This window comes from Chrysemys picta, chromosome 9, assembly GCF_011386835.1.
Source record: "Chrysemys picta bellii isolate R12L10 chromosome 9, ASM1138683v2, whole genome shotgun sequence".
Taxonomy (NCBI): Eukaryota; Metazoa; Chordata; order Testudines; family Emydidae; genus Chrysemys; species Chrysemys picta.
Window position 1 is genome coordinate 20,860,514 of NC_088799.1, and position 24,701 is coordinate 20,885,214.

Sequence of the window (24,701 nt, forward strand, 5' to 3'; positions counted from 1 at the left end):
AACACCTACAGGAAAGCTAAAACAAGGCAGAAGCAGTACTCCAAGGGATGAAATGACTCAGCGTCCCTGCTAGCTATACCTGAAAGAGTCTAGTAGGACTATGTTAATTGTAACTACTTTTTCAGCCTTTAAAACTTTCCCTTAATTGCCATTCCTGAGATCTAGGGCAACCTGTTCTTGCCTGCTAAAGAATAAGGATTTCCACAGAAAAATACCTTACATATATTATGAGCTACTTTGGGAAAGGTGGGGGCAGTGGGGGGATTGCTTTATTTATTCTTATGTTATAATAATTCCATCAAAAATTCTCTCTGAAGAACCTTCTGCCCATCAATCAACCCACTTCTTTCTGTTTTGCATTTTATTGTTGCACATTCAATTTATATGAATTATCTCTTTAAAATGTATATTTCCCCAGAACTTGAAATTTGAGTCAATGCAAAGCTCTCATTGGGCTACATTCTGTTATCAGTTAAAAGCATGTAATAGAGCAGAATTTGAGCATGATTCAGTCCTAAATACATTACATATTCCAACATTACCACTGAGATTTTCAAAGCTGCCTAGGTATTTGGATGCCTAGTTCCCACTAATTTCACTGTGTTTTGTGTTTCCAAATCCCTTTGATGGCTTTGAAAATGTCAGCAGCATTAGTGAAGTCTAGACCATGCTTTTAAAATACAGTCCAAAGAAAGCAGTGGTTGAACTGGGAGACAGCAATTTACTACATCCCTTAGAAAGACGTAGCATAGATCTCACTGCAGTGGCCTACCAAGCTCTACTGGCTGACACACGTGAGGGTAGAGTCATTGATCTGCCTACTCCCTACCCTTCCATACCCCTTCTGCCCAGTTGCTCACAGGGAAGGACACAAGGTGGAGAAGTATCCAAGGGTGAGCCCCTAGTCTCCTCTGAGTTGCAATTGTGGGCACTACTTATATGAACCCCACAAGGAGGGAGAGTCCACACACTTATGTCCTTGCAGAGCTAAGTAAATGAAGCCCTAAAGATGCAAAAGACACTGGGGTGAGTAGACTAAAATTCAAGTGCTGGCTAAACAACATTGGTCTTATTTTCCTGAATGAGTTGGTCTATTGTGACCTCACTTCATGATTCTGTATGAAATTATAGAGAAGTCTTATAATAATTCTCAGTATCTAAACAAATATCCACACTGATAAGGTTGGGTAGGAAGTAATAGCTAATGAATTAATGCTGATGCAACTTCTTTCCAGTGCAAATTCTTTATCTAGCTGCTCATTTTAAAGCTTTCTTTTGTAAAATAAGAGACCTAACTATTCCCTAGAGTTTAGAGTGCTTATACTTCTATCGAGAATATATATTTAGTGTATGGTATTAATGAGATCTTGGATAATTTCCCATAAGAGCTCTTTTTGGGCAAAGATACAAGAGCCATTATTTCCATAAATGCAATAGCTTGCAGTGGTGTTAGCCTGCTTTGAAATACATAAACGGTACTGCATTAAGTGGTTGCAAAGAATGGGCAAACCACTTTAAAAGCCATCCGTGGCAGCCCAAACCTTTACCCATCCCTCAACTCAAGCTGTTTTTCAGTTTCATAACAGTTCCTGCTGACTCTCAGAATTGCCACTGATCCCTCTGTATCTCACTGCAGTTACTCAATAGCCTCCCCACATTCATGTAGCATCCTGGTCATATTTCCCTCCCTACAACTTACCAATAAGCTCTACTTTAACGAAATGTCTCCTGGAACTTATTAGGGATGAAGCCAATTGAGTTCTATATAAAATAATCTTAAAACTACAGAATTTAACAGAGAATGATATTTTTGACAGCATCCCAATTCTATAGACAGAACATTAAATTCTATAGGATGGTGTCAGAAAAAGCCAGAAAAAGTTATAATTTTCTATTAATGCTACAGAGTACTTTTCCTCAAGGGCTCCCAACCTGTGGCCCTCCTTTGAATATCCCATCACGGAGTTAGCCGCTCCAACAGTGTCTCAGCTAAACCCTAGTGCACCCGAACTAAAATATTGCACAAGTTGGGCTATGCACATCCCCAGTGTTTGCAAAATTGCATTCACACTGGAAAAGCCCTGTAGATGTTGGATGGCACAAGGGTAAGAGGCGCATCAAAGGTAGAGAGGAGGGAGTAAACTGACTGTAGAGTCACAAGGTGGAAAAGAGAGGTGCTTATGGTAAGGACATTGAGAGCAGACTTTTCAGGTGGCGTCACAGAAAATGAAAGAGAGGCTGGGATATATATATGGAGGATCATGGGGAAAGGAGAGGCTATTGGAGGTCACAAATAGAGATAATTGCTGAGTACCTAACAGAAGAATGGGGAGTGAGGAGAAAGAGACACCCTACAGAGTTCAGATAATTTTAAGTAAGGTTAAACAGTGAAATAAATGAGTCTTAGTTCCCTTACTAACCTATTTATTCAAATCTACACTCTTTTGAATTGATCCTACAAAATGCAAAACATCCTCAAAAGAAGCCAACAGGAGCGAAGGGCCCTTTTTGAGATTCACTCATTGATAGCGATAACACCAAAAATTCCTTGGGATTTCAAAATGAATGAGCCCTCATTCTTCCAAATGACAACATTTCACGACAGAAGCACTAAGTAACAGGAATACGATATAGACAAAGCATACACAGCTCAATCATCCCAAAGTTTATTTTTTTTTACTGAAATTATCTGAAGAGGAAAATAAAATCACATAATCAACAGGGCTAATCCCTCGGAAATGACTGGCTGTAAAACTGTGTGTGGGGAGTGGGACATCCCATCAATTTCACTGGTGTCTGCAGTAAAAATTCTATTTCACCTCCTGTAGGAAAGGCAGAATGAATCTGGTGACAGATGGTTATTCTAAGCGCTGTGGTTTGTCTCAGTATATAATGAAAAATATATAAACCTTCTGTTGCACAGTAGAGGAAAGAGGTTTAAACACCTGTTTCAAATTATTCTGATACTATAAACATTCTTGGAAATTGGAAAGCCCTGTGTTTTAAGAAAATGAGAAGTGCCACTGCCAGCTAAACTAAATTGAGTAGGCTTGGGTCCAGTAAGCAGTGAAAGAGAGAATTATGCTCATAGCCCCTGGCAAACAGCTGATAAGAAAACTAACTGGGCATAAAGTTAAAACCTAACACTGCAGAAATCCTGTCATATTTTGAAGTATGTACATAAATTAGTGTTGCAAATGATATTTCTTAACGTGCCCTCACTGTTTTCATTTCAGGCTTCTCATCTTTGGAATCCCTTCGTAGCAAAAATTGATCATTTGAAGTGTTCGAATTATGAGAAACATTAGGTGCACTTGGCAAAAAATATTCATCAAAAAATATCAAATTATTATGAAATTTATTTTACATTCAAGAGTCTAAATTGCTAACATTTCATCACTTCTTCCAAATCCATCTCAAGGATGGATGTGCATTCTTGCTAGTATACAATAAAGATGTCAGTACACTCTATTGATTCCTTCTGGAAAACATCTGCCCTCTTGAAACTCTCAGAATGAAATGCTGACAAATGACTGAGGGGCTGCACATCACCCAATAATTAACCTGAAAGGTTCTGCCAATGGCAACATGTCATGACAAGCAGATGTTGTCCCCTGTACCTATCTGCATAGCAGGTCAAATGTTCTGAAACAGACACACTTTTGTCTCCTGCCTTGTAGGTATATATCAGTCATTCAATAAGTAATTCAGTGTTCTACTGTATGAAAATCAGAGGTAGTTTCATGTTTATTCAGTGAGAGATTAGATCATTTAAAAAGCAGAATCTGTTAAGTGATTCTGCAACTCTGTTGGATTTAAAGATTGAGAACTGCAAAGAGCTTGCTTGAATGCAATTCAATTGACACTGCCTTTTACATTCATGCCAGCTATATGAATACTGTAATCAGATATGTGGAAAAAGTACACACAAAATGAATTACAAAGGGAGTATTTTGTGAACACTTGAAACTCCCTATATATATATATATATATATATATATATATATATATATATAAGCTACACTTAGGTATTCCAACATCATTTGAGATGGGGAATCACTGTGGGACAGAAGATATCCAGTTCAAAACCAGGTATGGTCTCCTTAAAAAAAGGAATTTTTGCCTCATTTTCATGTACTCTTTACCATAGTATAAGTCAACGTCATATCTTAGTATGCCATAAAAAGCAACAAGTTAATAGAATGCAGAAAGGCAAGGAAAACTTTTTAAAATGTCTGTTTCATACACTTTTCTTACTACAGAAAAATCCTAGATCAGTTAAAAAGCTCATGTCCCCAAACAGCCAACTGACTGAGAAGCACAACAGTAAAAGCAAAACAAAAGATAAGTCCAAGTTGTACTGTACATGCCAGAAAAATCTGCAACCTACACATGGGACAGATAACGCAGGGCATGTTAAAGGAAAAAGATGTTCATCACTGTCACTATCCAAAGCTGTAGTGACAGCTGCTACTGTATCACAGGTGAAAAGTCACCGTGTTTACCATTTAAAATGGTGATCACTCTGCCCTTAGTATTTAGACTCACTTGTTCGTTAGTTGGTAACCAACATTCCCAGCTGGACTCGAAGTGCATTATGAATAAATACTGGAAGAAAGACAGCTTAAAAACTTGACAGCTGTTTCAGTCTAGACAAGCCATAATTTCTAACTCAGGAAAAGATAATGCAGTATGATCTTTGACTATTACATGTTTTACTGTCCTTCAAAAAGCACATAAGAAATTAGTGGACACTGACTTCTTTCAATTGTACTTTAAACCAAGGGTTATTAAGAGTAGAGCAAAGACAAATAAAGCAGGAGCATATGTAGTTCTCTTGGTCTTTTTTTTTTCCATCCATCTATATCCATTAAGAAATCACCTAAATATTTTTTATCTATATCTTTAACATCTGGGCAGCTTGGCACTATTAAAAACTGAAGGTCAGAACCTCAGCTGGCCTAAGCCATTTTAGCTACATTAACTTCAACGCAGCTGTGCCAATTTACATCAGCTAAGGCTCTGACTCGGACTCAAATGAATCACAGAATCATAGGAGCGAGGGCAGAGAGACACCTACTAGGCTATGTAGTCCACCTCCTGGCTAGTAGAGAATTGTTCCCTTCCATATCCTTGCTAGTGCTTTGTTCAGTCTAGATTTAAAAAGAACTTCCACCTTTTCTCCGGTTAGAGGGCTGCAGCCTAATAGAGTTCACCACTGAGAAGGTCTCCCGGAAATTCAGCATATTATTATTATTATATAAAAGAGATAGCCCTGCCCTGAAGAGTTTACATTCTAAAGGGGGAAGGGAAGAGAAGGGGATAGGCCATACAAGAAGTAGATGGAGTACTGAGGCACAGAGTGATTAAGTGATTTGCCCAAGATTACACAGGAAGCATATTGTAGAGAAGGGAACCGAGTCCAGATCACCTGAGTTCCAGTTCAATGCTTTAACCACAGGACCATCCTTACAACATTGTTCTTCTCTTAATTTCATCCTAGTTACATCTCATTGTTCCACCCCAAATAACATCTACTTCCTTTGCAGTATTTACCATGGTCAGATAACTGTGGATGGATGAAATGGCCCTCGTATTGATTAGCCAAGCTACTCACTCTTTTAAACCTTTCTCCAAAGTCAATATTTCTCTAGCCTCTTCCCAATTTCTGTTATTCTTTTTCTGAATTCCTTCCAATTGCTTGACATCATTCTCATACTTCTGGTTCAGAACTGTATGCAGGATTGTAGGTGGACTTCCACTAGTGCTTGATAAAGAAGGGATTATCATTTCCATGTTTCATAACATGATTTTACACATTGTGTTTCCAGCAGAAACACATTCTGAAATTCTTCAATGTATTGGTTATTCAAAATTATTCATAAATTTATTCACTAAATAAATTTTGGTCTGCAGATACTTCAGGAATAATTCTTTTGAAATATTCACTCCAGGGCACATTTTGAATAGTTACATAAACAATCATGTAACACGTGTAGCTAACCAACAGAAGCAATACAAATTCCAGTGTAAACAAAATTGTGCATGCCAGTGTAAAATTTGCAATTGGAAATAATTCTCTTGTTGGCTATTCTAAATTTGTCCATACATATATATATTCACACAATCAAGCTTTCTAGATCTGGGTGACGTTTTTCAACCTACACTTTGTGGGTGTGACACAAATATTTTGTGAATTCATGTTGATTTCATCAAATTGTTTTAGCTGAAAAATAACCTTAAAAATGTCTGAAAAAGATCAGTTTCATTTTGACATTTTAAAAACAAATCATTTCAATTTTTCAATTCAAAATAACTTTTTTTGAAATGTCCTTTAATTTAAAAAAATCAAACATTAAAAATGCTCAAAATTGAAAGGTGTCATTTTGGGTCAAATAAAATGTTTTGTTTAATCCAGATGGATTATCTTCAATTCACCAAAAAATTCAAAAAAGTTTCTTTTCAGTTTGAAATTCAGTAATATTTTTCAAGAAATGCTAGCGAATAAAAGAGAAATGCCTTGTTATTTGCACAGTTCTAAATACTACTTGCTTTTTGTGAGTATTCATGTTAATAAAGCTCATTAGCTAGACCACTCTGGGGCTGTAAATAAAAAGAGGGTTTTGAATGTAGTCAATGTGAATTTAGTTAAAAATACAAATGGTTATTACTATCAGTGAAAAATGCTTTTCAATATTTGCCCAGCTCAAGACATAAAGCTTCTTTGTTTGCAGCCCAACAGCCATAGTGGCTTCTTTGCATTATTATTATAATACCTGGACTCAAGCTAGTTGACTTGAACTATAATTGACATACTTTTCTATGTTTGAACTGCATAAGCCACATAAAATAATTCTATATTAAATCAGAAGGTTCAATATGCTTTTCAAAATTGTCTTTCAAAGCCAGATGTTGGAATTATTGGACTGGCATGCGCTTTGTTTTCATCAAAGATTATGCATGCGCTCTTTTAAAATTTGATGAATGTAAAAATAAATGTAATAGTTACATAATAATGCTTTTCAGTCACATAAGCACCTTTCATCTGAGGAGCTAAATCTTCAAACACACATTTTCAGCTAGGGATCAGGTAGAGTTTTGTTTGGGAGTTGGGGAGGGGGGATTGGTCCAGAGTTATCATTAAAGAAACAGGAGGGCTTTGATTAATTGATTTTGCTCCAGGTGTTATGAGCCTCAAGCAGATGTTTAATTTCATCATATTTCTAAAGAATATCATGTATCCATAAGTGTGAATTTATACTCTCAGGGCCTTACAACATGGACATGACTGTCAGTAATAATGAAACCAGAGAAAGACCTTGAAAAATAAAAATATTCACAGGTAAAACTTGGATAGTGTTTTGGCTGATAGGTGATCTTTGTAAAATACACAGATGCAAAAAGCAAGCTGGCAGCTTGTTTCTAGAGTCACTGCCAGTTCCTGAGACAGATGCTTTTTTGGAATGACACCCAGTGAGTTAATGTATTTAGATTTATACAAACTGTAATAAAAGAGCAGCCCGTGCATTGCTCTATGTGCCCTTGACGATTTTTTTTTACTCTACTAAACTAAACTGAGTTGCAACATTCGCATAATAAATTGTCTGCATATGGTTACATGAATATGGTTAGCTTTCACCTTGTCTCAAGCCTTGCTTTCATTAAGTGGGAGAAAATGGCATTGTAAAGAATGCAAAATTAGTTCAAGGTAGTACTTCTTACCACGAGGCCAGACCAGGTCATCTGACGTGCTTCTTGTATACTTTGGCAGTAACCACAGTTTTACCTGTTACAGTGATAGTCTTTTGATATATCTGATGATTATTATAGAATTGTGATTTCCCACAGTTTTTTTTAATGTATGCTTGGCTTGACTACTGTAGATATTAGTCATGCCAGCAGGACCATTTTTACTTAGTGGACATTTGTAAAAGATTCTCGTTTTTCCTCTAAAAGAGTTTGAATTTCTCATTGGTCAACAACACCTTTTATCACTTTTTAACATGCAGTCTTTATTATGTGTCTGTTGGGGAAATATAATGCTTCTGACGGAGGCAGAGGGGGGAGGGACCATTAAGAGCCTGAATCAAAGCCAACTAAAGTTAATCAAAAGACTACCATTGACTTCAGTAGACCTTGGATCAGGCCCTAAATACACAAACGGTGAGGGGCTTGGTTCCTGTTTCTTGCCAGAAAGGCGAGTATCATAGAATATCAGGGTTGGGAGGGACCTCAGGAGGTCATCTAGTCCAACCCCCTGCTCAAAGCAGGACCAATCCCCAACTAAATCATCCCAGCCAAGACTTTGTCAAGCCTGACCTTAAAAACCTCTAAGGAAGGAGATTCCACCATCTCCCTAGGTAACCCATTCCAGTGCTTCACCACCCTCCTAGTGAAAAAGTTTTCTTGATATCCAACCTAAAGCTCCCCCACTGCAACTTGAGACCATTACTCCTTGTTCTGTCATCTGCTACCACTGAGAACTGTCTAGATCCATCCTCTTTGGAACCCCCTTTCAGGTAGTTGAAAGCAGCTATCAAATCCCCTCTCACTCTTCTCTTCTGCAGACAATCCCAGTTCCCTCTAGGGTGACCAGATGTCCCGATTTTATAGGGACAGTCCCGATTTTGGGGTCTTTTTCTTATATAGGCGCCTATTACCCCCCACCCTCTGTCCTGATTTTTCACATTTGCTGTCTGGTCACCCTAGTTCCCTCAGCCTCTCAAGTCATGTGCTCCAGCCCCCTAATCATTTTTGTTACCCTCCGCTGGACTCTTTCCAATTTTTCCACATCCTTCTTGTAGTGTGGGGCCCAAAACTGGACACAGTACTCCGGATGAGGCCTCACCAATGCTGAATAGAGGGGAATGATGACATCCCTCGATCTGCTGGCAACGCCCCTACTTATACAGCCCAAAATGCCATTAGCCTTCTTGGCAACAAGGGCACACTATTGACTTATATCCAGCTTCTCATCCACTGTAACCCCTAGGTCCTTTTCTGCAGAACTGCTGCCTAGCAACTTGGTCCCTAGTCTGTAGCAATGCATGGGATTCTTCAGTCCTAAGTGCAGGCCTCTCAACTTATTGTTGAACCTCATCAGATTTCTTTTGGCCCAATCCTCTAATTTGTCTAGGTCCCTCTGTATGCTATCCCTATCCTCCAGCATATCTACCACTCCTCCCAGTTTAGTGTCATCTGCAGACTTGTTGAGGGTGCAGTCCACGCCATCCTCCAGATCATTAAAGAAGATATTGAACAAAACTGGCCCCAGGACCAACCCTTGGGGCACTCCACTTGATACCGGCTGCCAACTAGACATGGAGCCATTGATCACTACGTCATTGAGCTCGACGATCTAGCCAGCTTTCTATCCACCTTATAGTTCATTCATCCAGCCCATACTTCTTTAACTTGCCGGCAAGAATACTGTGGGACACTGTATCAAAAGCTTTGCTAAAGTCAAGGAATAACACATCCACTGCTTTCCCCTCATCCACAGACCCAGTTATCTCCTCATAGAAGGCAATTAGGTTAGTCAGGCATAATTTGCCCTTGGTGAATCCATGATGACTGTTCCTGATCACTTTCCTCTCCTCTAAGTGCATCAGAATTAATTCCTTGAGGACCTGCTCCATGATTTTTCCAGGGACTGAGGTGAGGCTGATTGGCCTGTAGTTCACCAGATCCTCCTCCTTCCCTTTTTCAAACATGGGCACTACATTAGCCTTTTTCCAGTCATCCAGGACCTCCCCCGATCACCAGGAGTTTTCAAAGATAATGGCCAATGGCTCTGCAATCAAATCCGCTAACTCCTTTAACACCCTCGGATGCAGCGCATCCAGCCCCATGGACTTGTGCTCGTCCAGCTTTTCTAAATAGTCCTGAACCACTTCTTTCTCCACAGAGGGCTGGTCACCTCCTCCCCATACTGTGCTGCCCAGTGCAGTAGTCTGGGAGCTGACCTTGTTTGTGAAGACAAAGGCAAAAAAAGCATTGAGTACATTAGCTTTTTCCACATCCTCTGTCACTAGGTTGCCTCCCTCATTCAGTAAGGGGCCCACACTTTCCTTGACTTTCTTCTTGTTGCTAACATACCTGAAGAAACCCTTCTTGTTACTCTTAACATCTCTTGCTAGCTGCAACTCCAAGTGTGATTTGGCCTTCCTGATTTCACTCCTGCATGCCTGAGCAATATTTTTATACTCCTCCCTGGTCATTTGTCCAAGCTTCCACTTCTTGGAAGCTTCTTTTTTGTGTTTAAGATCAGCAAGAATTTTACTGTTAAGCCAAGCTGGTCACCTGCCATATTTACTATTCTTTCTACACATCGGGATGGTTTGTTCCTGCAACCTCAATAAGGATTCTTTAAAATACAGCCAGCTCTCCTGAACTGCTTTGCCCCTCACGTTATTCTCCCAGGGGATCCTGCCCATCAGTTCCCTGAGGGAGTCAAGTCTGCTTTTCTGAAGCCTTAGGTCCATATTTTGCTGCTCTCCTTTCTTCCTTGTGTCAGGATCCTGAACTTGACCATCTCATGGTCACCGCCTCCCACGTTCCCATCCACTTTTGCTTCCCCTACTAATTCTTCCCTGTTTGTGAGCAGCAGGTCAAGAAGAGCTCTGCCCCTACTTGGTTCCTGCAGCACTTGCACCAGGAAATTGTTCACTACACTTTCCAAAAACTTCCTGGATTGTCTGTGCACCGCTATATTGCTCTCCCAGCAGATATCGGGGTGATGGAAGTCCCCCATGAGAACCAGGGCCTGTGATCTAGTAACTTCTGTGAGTAGTTTACTATCATTCCAAACTTTAGTTAATAAGGAAGACTATTTAGCTCCATAACCAGCAGAGCATCTGCTTAGGGTGACCAGATGGCAAGTGTGAAAAAACGGAACAGGGGGTGGGGGATAATAGGAACTATATAAGAAAAAGACCTAAAAATCAGGTCTGTCCCTATAAAATCAGACCCTGGCTCAATGGGGGGCGGCGGAGGAAAGATAGCAGCCCCTGGTTGGTCGGGACAGGGAAAAACAAAGGCCGCTCCTTGGAGGTCTGAGATATGGAAGGAGACAGCCCCAGGGGCGGCAATAGCATCACAGGAAGTGGAGGGGACAGGGACGTGGTCAGTGTCAGGGGCAGGGCCGGAGTCAGGAATAGGGACAGGAGAAGGGGCAATAGTGGGATCGGGGGTCCCAGCAGCCAGGCCACTGGGTCAGGGGGTGGCACCCCGTAAATGGGCTCAAAGATTCGTAGGGAGGGAGGTGAGCCCTCGGCGATGCCGGGCTCGTGCTCCAAGGCAGATGGTAAGGCCACGGCATCCGTTGGTGGAGAATTAATGATGGGGTCCCCACCCGGGAAGGAGGTCGGCTGCTCCGCAGCCACGAGACAGCCCCCTGGCAACTCGGGTCCCGGCCGCATGGCACTGGCCGTTGCCCCAAGAGGCTCGGCGGCCGCTAGCGGGGTGCCATCTGCGGCTGGGTTGGTGGAAGAGTCCAGGGGCTCCTCGAAGATGGGAGCAGAAACAGTGGATAAGGGGACGAAACACGGGAAAAGGGGGGGCCGAGGCGAGGTCGCTCAGATCGAGGCCCGCTGGCAGAGGGTCGTCCTCCCCCTGGGTAACTGGGGTCAGACCCAGGGCCTCGATCTCCTCATAAATGGAAGGGAGATCACCACCCACCACCCCAGGGCTCTCCCCACCAGCACCCGAAGCGACGCTCGCCTTGGTGCTTGCAGGGGCTTCAGATTGTAAGGGGGCGAGAGGGGCTCCATGAGGAGCTTCCATAGGAAGGGACTCCGGAGGAGGGGCAGTGCTATCCTCTGGTGCTGCCACGTCTTCCCCAGCCGGCAATGGTGGACAAAATCCACCCGGGGGCAAAGCGGAAGGCTCAGCAGCAGTGCCTTCTTTCCTGGTTTTCCGGGGGGCTTCCGCATCAGATAAGAGGAGCGGAGTTCGAGCCTTCCGCTTGCCCCGCTTCCCCCGTCCTAAGGACCAGCCCTCCATGGCATCATCTGGGGGCTGACTGAGGTAAAGGTGGGGCAGCATGTAGGAGGGAAGAATCCCATTGGGGCGGGCTCTCTTCTATGCCCGGTGATATCCCTACCTCACCCTCCTCCACAGGCCCCACCAGATCGCAGGAAGCAAAGGCGGGGCCCTCCTGCTCGTCTGGGCGCACTGGGGGAGATACCCATTGGGCCCGTGCAGGAGCGTTGGTAAGCCGAAAAGGAGGAGGGACGGCTTCGGGTGCCGGGCAGTCAGGGGCACCGGCGATGATGGGGCCGGCGCCCTGCCGGGGCTCAGGGGTCCCGGATGCCCCTCCGTGCCGGGCCAAGGGGCAGTCCCTCCGGACGTGCCCCATCACCCGGCAGAGGTAGCACCGGGCCTCCCCTGTCGAATAATGCACCCGGTAGTGGGCCCCCGGTAGGGGACCAAGAAGGACCCCTTGAGCACCTCACCGTCACGTGCCGCCGGCAGCAGTTGTAACTGTACCTGCCGGAGGAACGAGAGGACATGACAGAGGGCGGGGTCTTTGCAGCCCAATGGGAGAGGGCTGACCACGGAGATTGGCCTCCACAGGGCAGAGAGGGCGGGTAACAGGGCGGCATTAGGAAGGAAGGGAGGGACAGAAGTCAGGAGCAGTCGGGCGCCCAGATCTTCTAGCGGCTCCAGGGGGACGAACACGCCTCCCACCGCCAGGCCCTTCTCCACCACCTCCTGGGCGGCGGCCTCCGATGCTAGGAAGAAGATGACCTTTCCGTACATCAGGGCAAGGGGACCGCAGGGGGAAGGGAACAACCAGGCTGGGAGTGGGGCAGGGGAACCACGGGGCTAGCTTCAGAGGCTGGGGCGGGTCAAACAGACAAAGGCTGCAGAGGGAAAGGACGGGGTAGGCAAACAAACTGGAGCTAGCGAGGGGCTGGGGCAAGGGACAGGGGCAAAAGGCTGCAAGGGGCCAATGGGTAGGTAGCAGGGGCAAAGCTGGGGGCTCGCTGCAGGGGGAGAGGGGATCAGTCCAAAATGGGGGGGCACGTGTACCCACGCGCGCTTACAACAAAAAAGAAAGTCAGTTTAGGCTGGCTGCTGTATCAGGCCCAATGGTGGCAACAGGACGTAGCAAGCCTAGGTGAGCAGCTGAGTCCCAGAGGCAGGAGCTCGAGGCAGATGGTGAGTAGCCGGTGGGGGTGGTGGAGGAGGCAGCAATGATGGTGGTGGTAGGGGTCGGGGAGGGGGACACAGACAGACCAGGGGGCAGGCTCCATGCCACACCCCCTGTGTCCCCACAAACACAGTCAAGACCCCCACCACAACAGCACAGTTCAAAAGTTAATCTAGGGTTACCATACGTCCGGATTTTCCCGGACATGTCCGGCTTTTGGGGGCTCAAATCCCCGTCCGGGGGGAAATCCCCAAAAGCCGGGCATGTCCGGGAAAATCAGGAGGGCTCGGTGGTGCGGGGCCGGGGGCATGGTGCCGGGCCGGGAACCAGTGGGGCAGTGCCGGGCCGGGTGCGGGGTCCGGGGAGCCGGTCAGCCGGGGAGCCGGGCCCGCGGGGCCGGGAGCCGGGAAGCCGAGCCCGCGGGGAGCCGGGGAGCCGAGGAGCCGAGCCCGCGGGGAGCCGGGCCGGGAGCCGAGCCCGCGGGGCGGTGAGCCGGGGAGCCGAGCCCGCGGGGCGGGGAGCCAGGAGCGGGGCGGGGAGCCGGGGAGCCGAGCCCGCGGGGCGGTGAGCCGGGAGCGGGGGGGCGGGGAGCCGGGGAGCCGAGCCCGCGGGGCGGGGAGCCGGGGAGCCGAGCCCACGGGGCGGGGAGCCGGGGAGCCGAGCCCACGGGGCGGGGAGCCGGGGAGCCGAGCCCACGGGGCGGGGAGCCGGGGAGCCGGGAGCCGGGAGCGGGGCGGGGAGCCGAGCCCGCGGGGCGGGGAGCCGGGAGCGGGGCGGGGAGCCGAGCCCGCGGGGAGCCGGGCCGGGAGCCGAGCCCGCGGGGCGGTGAGCCGGGGAGCCGGGAGCGGGGCGGTGAGCCGAGCCCGCGGGGCGGGGAGCCGGGCCCGCGGGGCGGGGAGCCGGGCCGGGAGCCGAGCCCGCGGGGCGGGGAGCCGGGAGCGGGGCCGGGAGCCGGGGAGCTGAGCCCGCGGGGCCGGGGAGCCGGGAGGGTGCGCCGGGCCGCCGGGGGCCGGCAGTGCTGGGCAGGCCGGGGGTGGTCGGCCGGTGTAGCGCACCGGAACCCCAGGGCCTGAGCCGCCCCAGGCTGGAAACGCCAGGGGGCCAGCCTGGGCCGCGCCTCCTCCCCCCACACCCCCCCTTACCTGCTTCAGGCTTCCCGCGAATCAAATATTCGCGGGAAGCAGGGGAGGGGGCGGAGACTTTGGGGAGGGGGCGGGGTTGGGGCGGGGCTGGGGGCGGGGCCGGGGGCTGTGGAGTGTCCTCCATTTGGAGGCACAAAATATGGTAACCCTAGTTAATCAGTCTGTGAGGGCCCCCTCCATGGTGGTCTGTAGAATTCCTATGCGCTCCCCCACCGGTAGATGGTCCTCTTCTTCTCCTCCTCCTCAGGGCTCCAGCAGCTCCCAGCAGCAAACACAGCAGCTCCAGGCGGCAGTCTGGTGGCCAGCAGGAAGGACCCCTCTCAGGTGAAGGTGGTGGCAGTGGTGTCCACAGCAGTAGGATCAATGGCTGGGGTCCCTCCCTCCCCTCCTCTGGGGAGTGGGCCAGCAGCCCCCCCCAAGGGGCTGTAGCAGCAGCAACCAAGGGTGGGGGGGGGTCTAGTAGCCAGCCAGCAAGCAGGTAGCAAAGAAAGGGGGGGCGGGTTTAGCACAGCCAGGGGAGTAGCTAGAGCAACAGCAGTAGCTGCAGTTGTAGGGAGAGCCCAGGGTCTAGTAGCAGGAGGAGTAGCCCCCTTCCTCCAGGCCAGAGGGCTACAGGAGAGTGATCTATGGGAGAGATCTATTAGCCTCAGATCAAGCAGGTTTTCTGTTCCCTGAGTGACCAGAGCAGGGGCTGTACTAAAGTAATCAGGAACCTGCTAGAACCAGTTAAGGCACCTGGAGCCAGTTAAAAAGAAGCTGCTAGAATCAATTAAGGCAGGCTAATCAGAGCACCTCGGTTTTAAAAAGGAGATCACTTCAGTTTGTGGTGGGAGTGTGAGGAGCTGGGAGTGAGAGGGTGAGCTGCTGGAGGACTGACGAGCACAAGTATTATCAGACACCAGGAGGAAGGTCCTGTGGTGAGAATAAGGAAGGGGTTTGGAGGAGACCATGGGGAAGTAGCCCAGGGAATTGTAGCTGTTGTGCAGCTGTTCTAGGAGGCACTCTAGACAGCTGCAGTCCACAGGGCCCTGGGCAGGAACCTGGAGTAGAGGGCGGGCCCGGGTTCCCCCCAATTGACCTGGACTGTGGGTTCTCCCAGCGGGGAAGGTCTCTGGGCTGTTCCCCAACTCACATGATGAATCTCTGAGGCAAGAAAATCTGCCAATAAGCGCAGGACCCACCAAAATAGAGGAGGAACTTTGTCACACAGCCCACACACCCCAACTGGTCACTAAGCCATACAGCCCTGCCCCAAGGGCAACTCTATTGACTCTGGCTGCCAGGCCTTACTGCCCTGTGAACCTGGGGTATCTCTATTGATTCTGGCCTCTAGGCCTTACTGCCTTGCGAACCTAGGATATCACTATTGACTCTGGCTGCTAAGCCTCACTACCCTGCAGAGAAGAGCTACCCCTCTGACATAGGTCACATGACTACTGCTTTGTGGATCAGGGTGATTACATAGACTCTGGCCATTGGGTCTTAGAGCCCTGTGGATCAGGGCAACGCTATGGACCTCAGCCCTTAGGTCTCATGGCCTAGAGGCAGAGGGCCACTCAAAGGACAGGTTGAACTCACTGGACTGTGTCTCCCCACCCCACCACAGGCAGGGATTGACTTTTTTTATGTTGAGTAGAGGACTTCACAAACTATTGGCATTTAACAAATAGTAAGAGTTTAAGTAACCTTCCCAAGGCTAGAAAGCAAGTCAGTGGCAGAGCTATAATTACAACACAGGAGTTTCTGGCTCCCATGCCCTTGGTTCTACTGCACCATGTTAACCCCTTAACCCCTTAAACCCCTTTGTGATTCTAAAGAACAGCCATTTTATGTAATATACGTCTATTTTGTGTGTATCTGAGTAAGTAATGTCATCTTCCAGTGGCTGGCCCACAGAGAGGCTATGAGACCTGCTACAGGTGTTAGCAATAGTTCTCTATTTTTGGAGTTGAAGGATTAGCTGGTCTGGAGGGAATATTTATAGTAAGGGTTTCTGTTGACTGTAGCTCCCTCTTTTCAAGTAGGGTTGAGAAATACCACCTATTGTCGATAGGAAGCACAAAGAAGCTTATTATAGAACCTGTGAACAGAAGAGTTCAGTTCCTGGTGCTGCCAATCATTTCACTTGGAAGATGAGGGTGAAAGTAAGAACTACTCTGGACATTTTACCCACTATATTATTATACATGCACACATACACACACTCTCCCCCCAACTTTTATTTAACAGCAAACAACTTGTCTCCTTAACAGACAAGAGCAAAGTAGTTTCTAAATTTAAAAAAAAACGCATTATGTTGCCAAGGCAACTAAAAATCTACAATTATATAAAGCAAATAATACAGCACACCCAAAACCAATTCTGGAACAGAGCTAATATTGGAAATTAATTACATTGGAATAAACCAATATTTTAAAGACCTGTTCTCCAAACTATAATTACAACTGGCTAAAGTGGAGAAGGGCAGGCTATCAAAATTTGCAGGCAGGCATTAGCCCATGAGAAGAAGGGCAGTGAAATCTGTATTTGTCAACTTGCAAACAGTTTACACGCATCTATAACACAGAGAGGAGAATCAAAACCTATTGTATATAAGGAAATAACATTTTAGGACACAGATGCAAAAAGCCAGTCATTCAGCTACATACATACTAGAACAAACTAGAGTACGCTCTTACGAAAGGTGATTTATAAATTCTCTCTAAACTAGAATTAAAATAATAAATATTGCCATTTTTAATCCTGGGAGTAGCTGCATTTATACGTAGAGCTGAATTAATAACATGATTAAGAAGGTGATTCTGTCCTGGGTACTTCTTAAAAAAAGAGGAAGATAAAGAGAGATGTCCTCCCATATGTGAGATCTGAGTCTCTGACTAACCATATGTAACATGGGATAAAGAAGGTTGCTATGGCAACTATTATAGTGCCACTCCAACTGACCCTGATGTCCTCATTTTATTCCAAATCCTGGGCATATACTTCAGAAAAGACATTATTCTGCTACAAGTCTCTTTGGGCCCAATCTTGTCCACAGGGAATTCTAAGTGAGTTTTTAAAGGAAACAGAATCAGTCTTTCAACTGTTACAAGAAGTTACATGGCATCAGGATTATGATACAATACAACAGCATCCAGTCAAATCAAAATCTTAACCTGCCCTTTACCCAGGTACATCAGCATGTATTCAATATCTAAGGCTAAACTGTCCACTCTGAGGTCACATACTTTGCTGTTCTCAGTTTTTGTTAAGCAACAAAATTAACTAACACCATTCAACAGTTATTTTTAAAAAGAGAAAATGAAGGGCACTTTCACAGACATGTATATTAAAGCAAAATTCTGCCCATGATAAATATGTAAGGCCAAAAGAAATAAATGGGAGTCATGTGTGTTTATTTGAGGGTAGAACTGGATAATATGAATTGATAACAACTGGAGATATTGTATTTTGGGGTAAATATTTACCAAGGGCTGGTGGCAAATGTGTAATTTGAAACTATATACAAGTCTTAAAAGATTATTGCTAACCAATAGACTGCAATAGTCCCAAAGAAGCAATGAAATGTATAGCACAAATAGGTATTGAAGAGGCACCATTAAGATAGAGTATTGTTTATCCACCATGTTATGACTGAAGCTTGGGGGGAAAGTTAAGAATCTTTATAATGAATGGTAACATACAACATACATCAGGAATGGTAACATACAAAAGCCAGTAGGAGAACACTTCAATCTCCCTGGACACTCAATAACAGATTTAAAAGTAGCCATCCTTCAACAAAAAAAACTTCAAAAACCGACTTCAAAGAGAAACTGCAGAGCTACAATTCATTTGCAAACTTAACACCATCAATTTGGGCTTGAATAGGGACTGGGAGTGGCTGGCTCACTACAAAAGCAATTTTCCCTCTCTTGGTATTGATACCTCCTCATTAATTATTGGGCGTGGACCACATCCACCCTGACTGAATTGGCTTTATCAACGCTGGTTCTCCACTTGTAAAATAACTCCCTTCTCTTCATGTGCCAGTATATTTATGCCTGTATCTGTAATTTTCACTCCATGCATCTGAAGTGGGTTTTTTACCCACGAAAGTTTATGCCCAAATAAATCTCTTAGTCTTTAAGGTGCCACCAGACTCCTCGATGTTTTTGTTTAATGAAGAATCACAGAAAGGAGCAGTTATGTCAAGAAAGCATGGACTTGGAGACAGGTGGTGAAGACTTTCCAAAGAAAGTTCCCTCCACATGGAGATGGCCTATTTGGGAGGGGAACACAGGCAGCATCACAAATTCAGGAAATTATCACTAGCAGGTAAGATGATAACTCTAGTCTTCTTTCTTTCTTCCCAGTGTCCCTGGTTTTCCCCCCTCATCAGTTTTCCCTGTTGTTTCCATTACTGTTCCTCTTTAAATTTTTGCTGAGTGCAAAATGGATAATTCAATAGAAACACATAGGGAAAAAATAAGGTACATTTCAGAAAATAGTAACACTTTTTAAACTGTAAAATATAATTCTATCCAATGAAAACAGAAGATAACTTTTCTCGAGAGGCTGTGGTAATATTGTAAACTTCAAGAGCAGAGAATGAGATGGACAGATGCCGGGAATGGAAATTTCTCCCTTGGTGAATCTTAACTATTTATTTAGAAAGTTTTAACAAGTTTACAAATCCTTGCCATGTAAATATCAGAAACAAAACAATTACAACAGCAAGTTTTGTTTATAAAGACAGACAGTATTATGGTCATTGGACCTCTTTGCTGAACAGAGTAGGACTGTTACCATGTTACAGAGTGAGCATCATTACAACACCCATGATGTCATTTCTAGTAATTTTATTGAGTGAAATCTGATTACACATTTAGCAGACCAGACATGTCTATCAAATGTTAATATTCAAAAAAAATGGGCAGGTGTACTTTTCCCTGCCCACTCAGATGAATGTACTTTGAGTACTGAATAAATGGTAATCATAGATAATTTATTTGTCCTCTGTCTATTTTGCTGGGTACATAATTGGTGCTTCCCCCCTCCCCCCATAACTAGCATCCCATATTGTTTTGAACCATTGCTCTAGAGTTAGCCTCTCATTGGAAAAAGAAAAATAGTCTAGCAATAGCCAAGATGCTACAAGCAGATGAAAGATTAATTCTTCGTTGTCCAACTGGACCCATTGCTATATAAATCCTTAATGCCTTTACATGGTAAATCCTTGCCTCATCCCCACTCCTGTAGCATTATGGACTCACCTTGCGCCCCAGCCTCCAGTAAGTTTTCAAGACCCTCAGGATTAAGATGACCATTTGCTCTTCCCATTGTAAATCCCTCCACTCCAAAGCATCTCCAGATGACCCAGGCCCTAGTTCACTGACTCCAAAAACCTCCAAAAATGCTACTAGGAATGCAGCCTTGAACATTGCTGCCTCCTGTCTGCTTCTGCATATTTGACTGAGAATTTGCACTAAATCTCTGAGCATTGAACAGTGATGCGATGACATTGATCTTCTCTAGGGCCCACATCCCAAGGCCATCCCACTAAAAACCTCCAGACTAAAAACCTGCTACAAGGATCTGGGTAATCCCTCAACCTACTGGAAAACATAAGGTCCAAGAGGTGACTGGAGATTGTAGATGTTGCCAGAGACGACATGTAATGCAGTATCTGCTCTTCTGGAATAGGCAGGATCAGACATGCTTCCCCTCCTCTGAAATTGCACAAAGTCATTAAAACTCTGTCATAGGCCCAAAAGGTTTGTGGCACTACTGATCTCTGTACTATGCCTAGGGCCATCACATGCCAATGTTCCAGAGTGCTATCAACATCCACTCTGGTTCTTTGCTGGTCCCGGTGCCAGGTCCCAAAATCTGTCCATCTGAAATTGAGACCATGGAAGCTATACTATTATCAATCCCAGGCACATGCTTGGTAGAGAAACATATGTTATATGTAATACAAATGCCCTTACCAATCTCATAACCATGGGATCTGGAGGAATGGTGACGAATAACATGTACCACCACCATGTCGTCACTCCAAAAACACACTCTTGTTTGCAAAATCCATTCCCCTAATAGTAGTTGCTACCAAAATAAGGAAAAGTTCCAGGAATGTTATATCTTGTATTATACCTCTTTGTATTCAATCTGAGGGCCATTTCTGGGCACCCTACCTGTCCTTGAAAAATACTACAAATCCTATTCCTCCTGATGCACCTGAATGAACCTTTAAATCTGCCTCTATCATCTACTCTTCCTTCCAAAAAGGACACTCCATAAAATGGATTAAGAAACTGTTCCCAAACCTCCAAATCCTCCTTCATCTCTTTATTAATCCTTATAAAATGGTTGGGCTTCCCTATTCCCACAGGGGCAGCTGACAGAATGATGCAAAATGCCCACTTTGGCACCATCACTCAGCATGCAAAGTTAAGATACACAGTGATAGACTGTAGCTCCCACCGTGTAATCATCCTTGTGTGCTTGATAATCAATCCCAGAAATTCCCTCCAATTATCCTGAGGGAGTCTACATATATTAGCCCACAATTCTAATTCAGTCTCCAGATAGGTCAGCTTCGTAGAGGGTCCCTTTGTTTTTTTCATTGGCCCCCAATCTAGTAGCCAGAGCCTGGAATGTGGCCAGAAGGCTGGAACACTCCTCAACCTGCAAATAAGTTGTACAAACAGAGTGTGAGCTGGTGTAAACCAGACTCAGGCACAACTGCCCCTTCCAGCATTCTGCAGAATTTTTCAAACACTGTGTAAGAGACAAAGTTAATACAGTGACCTCATCCTAACCTGGCCCCAACTGCTTCCAGCCTTTCCTGTCCATTTCTATAAACTTTCCCCGCCAAGCTGTCTAGAGTGGCTCATGAGCAGGAGTGCCGAATTCAGGCAGATTTAAAAAACAGAGCACAAATCCCAAACTGGTTGTGTGTTCTATACTTGGATTTCACCAATCAAATATCAAGTGTGAACTCCTCAAGGACTACAATAGCCTTAACATGGAGTCACAGAGACTTGGGTGCTCTGATCTATCTCATCATGTAGGCTAGCTTGCCTTTGTGCCCCTTATGCCAATCACAATAATACTCAGGTTACTCCCAGTCCCAAAACACTAGTCATGTACACCAGGGCAATCACAACTTAGATCCTATATCAAAGAGAATGCTTGTAGCCAATCCTATAATAAATGAACTAAAGATTTATTAACTAAAAAAAAGAAATGAGTAATTGACAGGGTTAAAGCAGGTAAACACACACACACACACACACACACACACACACAAATGAATTAGTCTTATGTTCCAAATAATAATAGAAGTGATTGCTATATGCAAGCTTTCTATGTCCTCTAGAGATAAGCCAAGCAGCTTGGGGATCCCTTGCGTATGCTTAGAAATATTGCTCTCTCCAAATTTCAAGCAGCATAGTGATAATTTTTCCTGACAGGGATTTTTATCCACTTCCCCCAAAGCTCAAGTTGATGGGACAAGGGTCTGTGCACATCACTGTTTCATGGGTGTGGGAAAGCAATCAACAAAATCTTTTGTCCAGTGATGTTTCACAATGGCTTGTCTGATGTCTATAGCCCTTCTTTTGTTGGAGAGATGACATCTTTTTTGGTACACCAGTATTTCACACTTGGTAAGGCTTCTCTCCTGACTGGTGGTTTTACAGTTTTAGCAAACACTTTTATAGTTAGAGACAACACAAATATTACCTTATAACACTGGATACAGATATTATAAGTAAGTTTAACACATTTAGCATCCTACAGGCTAAACACATTCTTAGTCTAAACACATTCTTAGAACTCTAATATCAATTTTAACAATACACATAGGCGAGCCAAACTGGTTTCCAGCTATCCAGTTGTCAATGTTCATTGGGACCCAGGGGCCTTGGCATGAGATGGCACCTGGTCTGCCAGCGTCACACCCTCTTCTTCACACTTGCTGCAAAGGAGCCTTTCAAGGGTTAACACCCCTTTTCTTCCAGCTTGCCAGACAGACTTATTCGCATAAAGATTGCCGTAGGCACTTGCCCTTTTGTGTGACCATTTTCACTAGAAACCTAATGTCTGGATAGGTCCACCATGTATGCATAAAATCTCCTTTTTTACCACAATTTCTCCAACATTTGTCCACATTCAATGACTATACATTTTTAACCTTAAAGTTTGTTTGTTATAAAAACATAAGGGCCAACTTGAAAGTATTAGTACTGTGGTATAATGGGCCAGTTAAAGTTACTTTTGATCTCTAAAGAAGTTAGAAAAAAAATGTCTTTACCGAATAGCAGTCCAATCATTTGTATTCCATGGCTCTCCCAGTCTTTAAAGCTCTCTGTTTTGTGAGTGACTTAAGATCTAGATTATTTGCAGTGGTGAGGGAAAATAACTTATTTTATCTCTAGTTCTATCCCAAATCCACAGAATACCTTGGCTAACGGACATGTATAAGTTTCTGGAAGACATGATTTTTTTTATTAATCCATGTTAACCTAGCAAGATTTACACTGACACCATTTTCTTGTTCAATAAAGACCCAGTGTTTGGCTGGGTTAGAGCCAGCGGTGGCTCCAGGCACCAGCGCTCCAAGCACCAGCACTCCAAGCGTGTGCCTGGGGCAGCAAGCCACAGGGGACGCCCTGCTGCTCCCTGCGAGGGCGGCAGTCAGGCAGCCTTTGGCGGCATGCCTGCGGGAGGTCTGCCGGTCTAGAGGATTCAGCGGCAATTCGGCAGCAGGTACCCCGAAGCCGCAGGACCGGTGGACCTCCCACAGGCATGCCGCCGAAGGCAGCCTGCCTGCCGTGCTTGGGGCAGCAAAAAAGCTAGAGCCGCCCCTGGTTAGATCACCCTCAATCCACTGGTGCTTTGAGCTGGCTGGCTTGATAGAATCATAGAACATTTGGAACAGCTAGTCCACCCTGTTTAATGGGTCTGTATAAAGTATCTTCATTCACTTTTGGTCTTCTCTTATTCCATATCAATTCTAACACCATCCTCTGTATTCCCACTAGAGTTTTATCTGCTAAGCTTACAGAAAGGTTTTGAACCAAGAAAGATATCTTTGGCTAAATATTCATTTTGACTGTGGCTAGTCTTCCCAGCCAAGAAATTTCCTACTACTTGAGTCCTATTTTTTATATTATACAGACCTCAGTCAATCATGGAGGTGAAGCAGTATAAGAGCTAAAAATGTAAACATTATGCATTACTGAACAAACTTGTGCATTGAAGGATCTTACATGGTTCCTGGTCACATAACTGTGAACCCTTACTCACTCTGTAAGTATAGACCTTTGGTATCAATAGGACTGCTCATATGAATAACTGTTTTCTATTGTGAGGAAGTGATTGGTCCCAAATTCAACATAAATAATGTAGGAAGAGGCATGTTTAGAAGTATACTTTGTAGCATCTAAATAACTGTTCAAGTCACCCAAACCCAATTCTCTTCAAGGAATCAGAGAAAGATATGCACAATCTTTTGTGCCACCAGCGCTGTCCCTTTCAATCAATATCAGAGATTAATTTAGAACACTACTCTGTATCTCTATTTTCTGAACCACACAAGAATTTTAGGCACCACTGGAAATGAGATGGAGGTACTTGTTACCTTAAAAAAAAAATCAATCCATTTCTATATTCCTCATGACTCTTGCATTGAGTGCATCTCATGTCTCTTAACTTCTACTCACTGAGTAAACCTAGAAAGCATTATAGAGAGCTTATGAATAGACTGAAGCTTATCTTAACAATCTTGCTATTATTCTCTCTCAAAATTCCCATTTTAAAAAGAAAGTGGTCCCTTGCTTTTCACAGAGTTTGTTTTCTTTTTAGCAGGAGAGAGTGGGTTATATATTGTGTTAACCAACCCACACTACTTTAGTGTACTACTTCTGGTGCCTGGGTGTTTCTAATAGCAACCTATCTCTAGATAGAAATGTTTCCTAAAGAAGGTTTTACAAATTAACACACATCTGAAAGTCTTTTTTCCCCCAATTTTCGTAGCTTGTGCTGTTGCTAAAACAGATGAATATGGACAAGAATGAGAGTGAAAGAAGTAATCAAAACAGAAAGCAGTTTTCAGCTACAGAAATGTACAAGAATGGTGGTGCTCTCAAAGAGGTGAATTAAACAGATTCATAAACAGATTGTCTCTTGCCATTTTAATTTGGGGTGGATGACCCAGTTCCCATGTTGGAATAAATCTGAAAGCCCCTAAAGATACAGGGGTAGTGTAACTGAGAAACAGGGATCAGAACATTCAGTTACCTTTTACATGTATTCCATCATACATGGATGACCACATGGCTCAAATGAGGACAATAAGGTACAACTTATAGATTCATGGATTCTAGAACTGAAAGGGACCTTGAGAGGTCATCGAG

The 24,701-nt window shown here is 44.7% G+C and overlaps 1 long non-coding RNA gene across 2 annotated transcripts; it reads left to right on the forward strand.

The window, feature by feature from the left end:
* The first annotated feature begins 15,123 nt into the window (after nucleotides 1-15,123).
* On the forward strand, nucleotides 15,124-24,440 carry LOC135973564 (uncharacterized). 2 transcript variants are annotated; one of them, XR_010590469.1, is made up of 4 exons: nucleotides 15,124-15,215; nucleotides 16,323-16,442; nucleotides 18,421-18,615; nucleotides 24,322-24,440. It is a non-coding gene; the product is annotated as an uncharacterized LOC135973564 (long non-coding RNA). The 2 variants fall into 2 exon arrangements; XR_010590470.1 differs by having other exon boundaries at nucleotides 18,466-18,615.
* Nucleotides 24,441-24,701: the final 261 nt, after the last annotated feature.